Genomic DNA, 11,691 nt, shown 5'->3' with positions numbered 1-11,691 from the left:
ATAAAGGGAAGTAAATTAAAGTAAAAGAAGGCGCGCTTTTTCAAATAGTAAACAATTTAATTCAGATGCATAGTATTTTGTCAAATGATAAAGAATATCGTAGAAACTTGCTAGAAATTCATCTAATTTATAAAAGATATACAACATGACATACTGAAATCTGAAAAGGGGTAAAACCACCATACCTTGAACAAATTCAGTTAAAAAAAAGGGGGGGGGTAAAATGCTACGAAATTTAGATTTTATTTATTTTTTGTCGACAGGCAAAAGATGATTTGACATGTAACTAACTACTTTTTCAATTTCATTGTAAAGTAAAATTGGCTTTTTTTGGGGTCTCTGTTTATTGTGGTCTGATGTTTTCAGGTTCTCTTTGGATTGCCAAATAATATTATAATCATCTAATTGAATGTTCAGATTATTTTGCAGCGATGGTGTGTATGGAAGGAAGACTGTCATAAAACCCAACAGTTCCGGATGGCTCTTTAAATAATTGCTTAACATCAATAGCGATGTAAGATTCAAGTGTTTGATTTAGCACAAGTTTAGCCAGGTTTTCCTTGTAATTGTGGCAGAAAAACCACTAGACAGTGTCATGCATTAAAAAGATATCAAACGGATACTTTATGGAATGATTCTCGTACATATAAAATCATATGCATAGGAATGTGGAGCTAGTGTCTTTCATGCAGCAATTTTTAATTTCCAATATAATCTCTGAAAAGACAAGAGCATAGAAATGTATACCAATGAGAAACATTCTTTGTGAATAAAATCATTCCAAAACTTAAATGTGTCATTAGTGTTGCATTATTTATCAGTAGAGATAATCAGATTCCAGTAAGATTGTCCAACTGATGGTTTTTGTTTGTAATCATTTTTGTAAATCTTAGTTGTTTTGACAATCCGGGCTGTGCATGTTGCCCGGCTGCCCCTTTCAGTGTGAGACAATATTTTGTTTATGATAAACAAAATCACTGATTCAAGACTGGAGCGGACCCCTTTTAGGCAGTTAGTGCGAATCCTTTAGGTTTAAACCCTTACATGCAATACGGGGGAGGGGGAAGATTTTTTTTACAGAGTCAAACATATTTCCTAATAATAATACATTGAGATTTAATATATACTTTGCTATATGTAGTGTGTATATTAAATTATTGCCAACAAAATTCATCAAATTTGGGATCATAATATTGTTTAAGAAAAACCCTTACCCCTGTACATCCTAAAAGTTCATAATCTTCTGTAACACACGTGCATGGTTAATTTGGATCACATATTTTCTGTTCCGATGTTATAAGAATTCGAAGGTTCATATCATTTACAATATCATTCAAAAAAAATTCTGGGATTTTTTTTTTACTATCAACGTTGAACCTCGAGGTTACATTGTAGTAAAAAAAAATCCAATAAAAACGTTGAATGTAAATGATATGCACCTTTAAATCTTATATTGTAGGACTCATGTTGTTCAAACATAATGTGTTGATCAATTATGTTATAATGATTTTGATAAACTTCACATTAGGTAATCTTTCACGTATATTGATTACATTATATCGAGTTGTCCCAACGATATACTTGTCGGTGTGCTCGATCATACGAATTTACCGACATTCATATAGACAAAATGACATAACTTTGAAAAATTCTTGTGACGAAACTACATTTCGGAACACGTTAAAAATTGGATACCCAGAAAGCTACATTATTAAGGTTTGATATATATTTTTTTCAAAAAAAAAGAAAAATATGCAGTCAAATGTGGCAGTTTTTTTACACACCCCTATGTTGAACAATAGGTTGTTCAATTAACAGCATGTTTGGCAATTAAAAAATCCTATATTAACACATTTAGCTTTAACATATACTTTATTTATAGTGGTTGTATAAAAGTTATATAATGGTTTTGTGTTTTAAGAGATATTCATCCCTATGCATATCGGGTTTTATGCGTAAATTGTCTCTCCTGTTTTTAGACCTTTTCTATCTCTTTCATAAGAAGAGTGACTTTTCTATTGTTCTAGTGTCACTGGAAATCCCACTGCACGGGTCGTAATCACAGGGTTGACACTACTAAATTCAATCATTGTCACATTGTTCCCGATTGTAATATTCTAATCAGTATGACTTTCTAAGATGACAATACGAATAATAAAAATCTGGACTTAAAATAAGGCGTAAAGGTACAGCATGTACAGTTTTTAATTTGTTAGCCGGAATGACGCAAAACAGCGAATCAAAGAATTCAACTTTATTTATAACTCATAAAGGACAATGCTGTTGATTAAAAAATAGTCCTTTCCAGGCCCTTTTGTTTTCCAAATAAAATTAATTATACCAATAATTGATAAGTTCCAGGTCGACGGGTTCAAACAGAAAGATGTTGAAAGCAGAGAAAACTGTGCATCTAATAATCGGCATTACTTTATCAGATGACAATACCAATATTAAAATAAGGCTTACGCATAGTTATATTCTTTAATTCAGTCACAGACCCGCGATATCACGGGTGTGTTCTAGTATATATTATATGCATGCAATAGCAAATTTTAGAAGTCAAAAATTACACATGCAAATTTGTTTGAAATCTTTCATTATGGGGTTGTGATCTTTTGTCTTAATTTTACCGATTCATAAAATAACGTACCAATTATGTTTCACCAGAACATTGATATGCAATTGTCTTTAGTGGTGCTACAGGACAACAGTATTTGTTTATTATCAACAATTTAGAGCGAAGAAACATTCGTTTGACCACGCATGTGTGTCAAATTTTCGAAATTGTCCATTACCTGATGCAGACGATTCGTACACATTACACCCTTTGATTTGAGAATTGACTAAGATTTCCATCAGGTTATTTATATTTAATCATTAATTCTCCATCAGGGTATTTATATTAAAGAATTATATTAAAAACATGCTTAAGGTTTTAGATACATCAGTCGCAATATGTTTTATCTCCACTTCAGTAATCATTCTCGAAATTTTCCTTTGACCGATACGTCGATGCAGACGATTCGCACACCTTACATCCCTCAATTTCAGAATCGACTAAGCTATCAATCAGCGTATTTATATAGAAAACATGCTTCATATCATGATGGAAATGTTTTATATATCAGTCGCAATAGGTTTCTCCCCAGTTCTATAAAAATATATCATTTAATTTATTATAGTTAAGGTTTGTGACCCCTTCTGTAGCCATTTTTGTACGAATTTTTCAAACTTAAATAGTATCAAAACTACAGATATAATGAACAATAGAGATAGGCCATTTAGTACATATACCAATGGGAAACTTGATGGAAAGCATAATTATTTACTGTTGTATTGCATTTACTATAAAAACAGTACTTTGTGTCAAATAAACATAGATTTTTATAGAAAATCCACATCCTTTAATACAGAGATTTTCGTTATAAAATTTGAAACATAGATTACTCACTTGCTTTTCTATGATGTGCTAGTGTTCATATTCTACAAAATGTTCTTACCAACCTGTAAATTCCAAAATACCTCGTGCTGAGTCACTTAAGTCGAGCGCACCCTAAAAGGTGTACTTGATTTGATCTATATTTTTATTTGTTTTAACCAATAGATACATTACTAGTCCTGGTATCTATGATGAGTTTATTTACAACCACTGGGTCGATGCCACTGCTGGTGGGGATTTATTTCCATGAGGGTATCACAAGCCCATTAGTCAGCATTTTTTGTGCTAACATGAATTGTCATTGATATGGTTATATTTATAAATTTACTGTTTACAAATTTTTGATTTTTTTGAAATACTAAGGCATGGATTACCATAGCTGTATTTGCAAAACTTTTAGGAATGTTTGTCCTCAATGCTCTTAAACTTCGTGCTTTACTTGGCATTTTTAACTTTTTTGGATTCGAGCGTCACTGATGAGTCTTTTGTAGACGAAACACGCGTCTGGCGTATATACTGTTGCAATATTGGAATTAAGAGGGTTTTTTTTATATATTTTTTTTATATACATGTACTATGACGTTTACAGATTTCTTCATTATTTTTGTTACATAAAATGATGACATTTGATCTTTTAGTGGGGAGGAATGTGGCAATATTGGAATTAAGAGTTACTTATTAGCTCCCTTTTTAGCTTGAGCATATTTACATTTTAACAATTGTTTACATGAAAACTTTCACCTGTGTGTATGTACACAATAACTTTACTCCTTTTCTAAACCGGTTATTAATAGTTATAGGTAAGAGGGTGTTGGTTAAATTGCAAATCTTATTTCAAGAAAGTACCATTTGTTAAGTCATTTTGTTATTGATTATATACTGAATTCACATTTTATACATAATAATGATTGTCCAGAATTCATACTTTCCTCAAAGGTAACTATCAGCCATGCTGTTTACTATTACTGTTCTGGACCAATTCGTCTCTTAAATGTTTTGGCATTATTAAGGGGTTAAACGTTAGGACTTGGGACAAATGGTTTAAATGATACAATTTAAAAGCCCTACTTAGAGTAAGACATTTCCCCCCTTTATTTAACCTCTGTAGTGTTGTACAACTTACTGTCATAATATTAGAATATTTATTATGTATTTTGGTATGAAATAAATATGATAATTTAGGTATTATTTCTTTAAGACTTCCCTTCCTAGAATGCTGGCTTATACTTGTTCAAATCATTATCCGGTCAAGGATTAGTTTTGTCCAGCCAGAGAATTGTCCGTTATGTTGGTTGTTGTAGACACTTGTCCCCTAGTGTGACAAGGTGTCCAGGGCAGAACTGGTCTTCAAAGTTTATGTAAAGAACCTGTGTTTATTTGGTTATTTCGTGGCTGCGCTAGCATTAAATAAGAAGGTATCCAGGAAACGTTACTTTTACTTGAATGTTAGATCAGTCCGTTCACAATGCTAAATTTGGTCCTGGTATCTATGATGAGTTAATTTAATAAACTTGTTTTTTGAAAATTAATGGTAGCACTGCATGCAATAATCCTATATCTTTCATTAATTAATTGGCAAATATGAGAGTACAAGGATAGAGCTTGTGGATTTTCTATAAAATTTTCATATGTTTAGCATTGAATCTACACAAGGGTACATAATCATTAAGATATTAGCATATTTTTTTTTAAATACCCCTTCATCATCTATATATCATGAGCCAATCTGGCTGATCGAAGGTATTAGAGGTCAGTCTACATAACTGTTAGTAGAACTTGGGGGTAATTTAAACTACATATGATTAATAATGAAGATTTCCTTTAGATTCTGTTGAACCCTTGAGGTTGTACCTTTTTGATTTAGTTTTTTTTATTTGGCATCCGAAGATTTCACTTAGATTCTGTTGTGCCCTCGAGGTGGGGCCTATTTGATTCATTTTTTATTTTCATTTTGGTATTTTGCTTCATAAAAATCGCAGTATTGTTTATGATACACACAGATAAGATAAGATAATTCTTGTTCAAAATTAGATCCCCCAGGGATATATCACAGTGCATAGTATGATACAAATACGAAGAGGTAGAGGGTCAGATCAAGTCATTTTAAAAGGGGTTCCCAACCCAAAAGATAGTGCAAAGGGGGGGGGGGGGGGGGGTTCCATCCATATGTCCCAATCAAATACATTGATCGTCCAAAGAAGGGTGTATCCGAATCCCGAAATCCCCTCCTCCAAGATCTACCACTGGGATGACAAGATTCTGGAATCGAAACCTGGGAGTGAGTGGTAGGTTGAAAGGAATTGAGGTGATGAAGGTAGTGCAAAAAAGATAATTTATGCTTTACCAAAAAATATGGTAGGGGGATCTGTTAATCGTAAGACAATATATTTTTGATTGTGATATCCTTTTTATGCCCCACCGTAAAGGAAGAGACACCTAGTTTTTACCCTTGTCCATCTGTACGTTCTTAACTCCCAAAATTGGTTTCCGTTCTCTTACTTTAGTTTGCCTCAACCAAACGTTACGAAACTTAATCACGTCCTTATCAATACAAAACAAAGATCAAGAAAGAACTTGGGTAGTGTCATTATAACTGTTCTACATTATTTCTGTTATAGCAAATGTTCTACAGTTACAGTTATACCCCTTTACAAATAAAAAAATTGCTTAATTTTTCGCGTCTTTTCTCTTACTTTAGTTTGTCTCATTCAAATGCTATGCTTTTAAAGAGCAAGTCTGTGATAAAACCATGCAAAATGGTCCAAATCCAAAATATTCCAATCAGGCTGATATTTTGTTTTTTAGATACCTTATATGTAATAACTATTTGTGCAAAATATTTTGAAAAAATATTCAGCCATTATTTGTGTATGCCGAACATTCGAAAATTGTCCATTTCTGTCCTGACAAATGACCATTTTAAGCCTATTTTAGGGTATTTTGACCTGATTTTTTTTGTTTTATAGAAAAAATTTAGCTTAATGATAACATATATTTTAACAAACAACTTAAAATAAAAGGAAATTATGATAATTCAAAAAGTTGTGAGATTTCTCAATACCCCTACTGACAGGTTGAAATTGCATGGTTTTGAAAAAGTGCCGATTCTGCAAAATTTGTATATTTTTAAAGGCTTGAACCTTATAAGATCATGATTTCTTTTCAATAAAATGTAATATTTCATGAAGCTAATATATTCATCTACAAAATGCTAGAAAATGGTGCTCGGCAAATGATACCTTATTACGATAAAATAATAATTAAAGATAGGCGTGATGGCCATTTTGCCGATTTTTTTATTTTTTGATCTGTTTCAATAGAAACTTTTCAAAAGTATGTGATAGTCAAAATATCAGAAAAGTAATGACTGAACTACTGTTTACTGGTTATATTAATTGAATTAACCAAGTTCAACTAGGTTTAAATTAGAAAATATACTAAAGGAGTCAACCCGGGGAGACCTCTTTTTTGCATTTTTTGCCCCTAAACTGAGCATTTTTACAATATGTTTAAAATATTAACCTATTCAAAAGAAAATAACTTTAGTAACTTAAAAATGGGCTGTTTTATTTACAATACTATGCACACTCATCAGGTAATATCACCATGAGTTCTTCACAAATTTCGCATTTTATGATTTTATAATAGTCTAGTTTTTAGACGCTTTTTGTCTAAATTCAAAGTGGCCACAATTGAGTTCAGTCTTAAATTTTTAAAACATGTTGTATTTGATAATGATTCATAAATGTGAAAGCCTTGTACATTCATGTAATCTATTTCCAGAAAAGAGGAAGATTTAATAGTTTTGTGAATTTCACAATTGTGCCTCTTACCTAGAAAAGTGCTATATTTTCTATATTATGATACAGCTTTAGGCCAAATATAAAGAGACTACTCCTAAAAGTTCCTGATAAAACTGCAACTGAAATTTTGTGACGCTGACATGAACCAGTTAGTTATCCCTATGTCAATTTTGGGAGAACAGTGGACATAACAGTAATGTTAAGTTTCCTCCTAGAATGTATTCTCTAGCAATTTGAGGCTTGGGAATAAGACATGTAAAATATAGTTGGCCTATTACTACCAGCTGAGACAAACACAAATATTTCAAATTGCAATAAAATTTATATCATAACCACATGTTATAACCAGATACTCCGCAGGGCGCAGCTTTATACGACAGCGGAGATTGAACCCTGAACATTTGGGGCAAGTATGGACAGAACATTTAAGCTTGATATAACTCTGAATTTGGATTGGGATTAAATAGTTGACACAACACAATGAGCGGTCTAAGAACTTTAACTGAAAAACTTAAAAAAAATAATTTAACATTTACCTATTATGGTCCAATATTCAAAATCTAAATGCATGGTTATATTCAGTATATCATAGAACCCCAAGAATTCAATTTTTGATGAAATCAAATAATTTTCAATTTTAGACCCTTAAGACCTCAATTTGGACCCAATTTAATAACCAGTCCCAAATATTAAAAAACTAAATACATGGTTAGATTCAGCATATTGAAGAACCCCATATATTCAATTTTGTTGAAATCAAACAAAATTTAATTTTGTACCCCGATTTGGACCAACTTGAAAACTGGGCCCATCATAAAAAATCTTAGCACATTTTTAGATTCAGCATATCAAAGAACCCCAAGAATTAATTTTTTGTTAAAATCAAACTAAGTTTAATTTTGGACCCTTTGGACCTTGATGTAAACCAATTTGAAAACAGGACCAAAAATTAAGAATCTACATACACAGTTAGATTTGGCATATCAAAGAACCCCAATAATTCATTTTTTATGAAAGCAAACAGTTTAATTTTGGACCCTTTTTGGTCCCTTATTCCTAAACTGTTGGGACCAAACCTCCCAAAATCAATCCCAACCTTTCTTTTATGGTCATAAACCTTGTATCTAAATTTCATAGATTTCTATTTACTTATACTAAAGTTATAGTGGATGACGACGACGATGACAACGACAACGTCATACCAATATAGGACCAATTTTTGCGGTTGTATAAAAACAAATATACACAGATAAATGGTTAAACTGTTGAGCAGACATACCATTACCCTACCACTTCCACTTGTATTTTTGTCCATCGGATGAGTTAAGCCATTTTCAAATGATTTTTATAGTTCGTTCTTTTGATTTACTGTTATACCACTGTCCCTGGTTAGGGGGAGGGTTTGGATCCCGCTTACATGTTTAACCCCGCCACATTATGTATGTATGTGCCTGCCCAAGTCAGGAGCCTGTAAGTAAGGCCGTGTTCACACCAAACGCCGTGTAGAGTGAACATGTTTACAATTAGTTTAGTGTAGTGTACACTGGTTTCACATTACATTTGTTCACATCTATACACCTTGTTTAGCTACCTGTACATAAGATTTGTTCCCACTTGTAAACTATATGTCATTTAAATGTTCATTACGTAGAACTGAATTCAAAATTTTTGGAAAACTTTTCTAGCGGTAAGGGAACAACCATTTGACTTCAAAAGGGGGTGGGGTGGGAATGGAAATATTCCGATCCCCAATTTGATAAAAAAAAATGGTCATACAGATGAGAAAAAAAATTATTCTGAATCAAGGGTTTCCCCATACATTATATGCGCATCTGGTGCAAGAAAATTGGTACCGTTAATTTTATTATAGTGTTAAATATTGAAAAAAAGTATTTGATCACCAGCATCGGAAAAAAAGGAAAAAAACGTATGCGCGAAAAAAAATCTGACTCAGATAAAAAAAAAAAATAACCCTCCCCCTTTTTTTAAGTTAAGTGGTTGTTACTTTATGAAAGCCATTTTTATAATTTGCAGTAGTTTGAATATACTAGAGATGTCTCGATAACGCATTAGAAAACGTTAGCTGCAACAGCGTGCTTACAGCCGAAAAAAAAAGGATTGAAATATTAGGGATCACAATTTTTATTTTTTCTGTTCGTTTCAAATGGTATTTCTTCTCCAAGGAGTATTTGGTTACGGAATAGTGTAACGTTTTTTTATTTATTTTACGTGTTATTTAACGGAACTGAGATACTAGACAAACATATTATATCATTTACCTCGCACTTTTTTTAGTCATGCATTTATGCGTGAATCGTTTTTTTAGTATAGACCAGTGGCGAATATTTCTGTGTACGTCAAGTCGATTCGGGAAGACCTTTTCAAATGAATTAGGCAGCAACTATTTACTTCATTTTTTTGTGGAGGGGGAAGGGGCGTGAGCTATTGATTTTTTTCAGGACAAGTTTTGGTGACAAGTCGACATCAATTTTAGCATTATATATAATGGCAGCTTAGGGTGAAACAAACAAAACAAAAATTCAGGGCCAAAAACTAGAATCATATTTTGTTTCCAAAACAAAATCCATAGCTCACCACCCCCACTCACTAGCCTTTATGTTTTATACTCGACTATAATAGCCCCACCCCCACCCCGAAAATCAATTGGTTGCTGCCTTATGGGTTCGGCAATTATGCTGCTTTGAGTCTTGATTAGGGGTTAATAAAGTACGTTAATTTTTTTCAACAAAAAAAAATCTGTAAAATTTGGACAACTAATAATTATCAAAAATATCAATTTTACTCAAAAATATCAATTTTACTCAAAAATAGTTTCATCCTTAAATATATACACGACAAAACTAATGTCCTAAATGCCTAGTTTTGTGTACACTTAACCTACACAAGGCCTACATTGACTATCGACTGTGTGTAGGTAAAACATGATTTAAACTACATGTAAACATTGAGTTTTATCAATGGGAACGCAATTGTGTTTTGTTTACGTGTGAGTTACACTAAAACAACACCGGATTTAGGTCAATGTGAACACGGCCTCAGTGGAAGTCGTTTGTTTATGTGTAACATATTTGTTTTTCGTTCATTTTTTATATACTTAAGGCCGTTAGTTTTCTCATTTGAATTGTTTTACATTGTCTTATCGGGGCCTTTTATAGCTGACTATGCGGTATGGGATTTCCTCGTTGTTGAAGGCCGTACAGTAACCTATAGTTGTTAATGTCTGTGTCATTTTGGTCTCTTAATTGTAGACAGTTGTCTCATTGGCAATCATACCACATCATCTTTTTTATATTGTCATTAAAATGGTAAGATTTTACTGTTCATATACATGATGTAATATTATTGTGGTCTACCGTAAGATAAAACGTGCAAAATGGTCTAAATACAAGTTTCTGCGAGTAATTAATATACATGGCAATACATAGTCCCCAACCCGTTACAAATTCATTGTAATGGTCGGAACAAAAATGTGATCTATAATTTGTCATAATGTAAACTACATAAAAATATCGAGACAAAATCTTCCAGCAAAACGTAAAAACTTCTGACTATCTCAGTAAATTTTCTATGTTCAAAGACAACAACTCTGCACACAGTTATTAGACTGGAACAAAATTGAATCACTAAAATACCAAAGAAAAGAAAAAACATTCAAAATGTCATTTTGTCTTTAAAAAAAAAGAGTTATTTCCGTTTGACCAAAAGTCTTCTAATGAAAAAGTATTTCATCAAAAATTTAATTCTAGAGAAAGGGCTTTAACTGAACAAAGAGAAAAGCTTAAAGCGTGAATAATGAATTTGACCTGTAACTTGTCATGATAAATCAAATCAAAACCTACAAGCACAAACCAGTCAATTTTGGAAAAGCTTTCGATTTTTGAAGAAGTAGGGTTACCTCAAATGTCTTTCTTTTATCTTGATTCATTCTGAGATATAAATCAAAAACTTTTATATGGCACATTATATATGCAAACATAATCTTTTTTACGTAGATAATTTTTTTTTACATACGCTCTAATAGACACAACTTTCTAATCAAGACACTCAATGAGTGATTGGCCCTATAATTGGTTGCATTCCAATCAAAAGTTTTAAAGAGGAAGATTTTTTGAAGTACAAGTATGTTCACAACTCTGTTTCATATAACAAGCTTTTTAAAAGACTGTCATCAATTGAAAGTATGTGAAAACCAGGTGCTCCGCAGGGCGCAGCTTTATACAACCGCAGTGGTTGGACTCTGAACAGTTGGGGGAAATTAAATATAGTCACAATGTTCAAGCTTGATGCTGTCTAAATTTGGATTGTGATTGAATTTTTGATGAAGATTTCTTCTTGAAAATTTTCAAAATTTGAAATTTGAAAAAAAAAACAAAAAAAAACCCTTATTTTTTGTTAACATCCCCCCACCCCCAAACTAATTGAAACCCC

Source organism: Mytilus trossulus, chromosome 10 (assembly GCF_036588685.1).
Source record: "Mytilus trossulus isolate FHL-02 chromosome 10, PNRI_Mtr1.1.1.hap1, whole genome shotgun sequence".
In the NCBI taxonomy this organism is placed as follows: Eukaryota; Metazoa; Mollusca; class Bivalvia; order Mytilida; family Mytilidae; genus Mytilus; species Mytilus trossulus.
Note: the sequence above shows the minus strand (reverse complement) of the source record.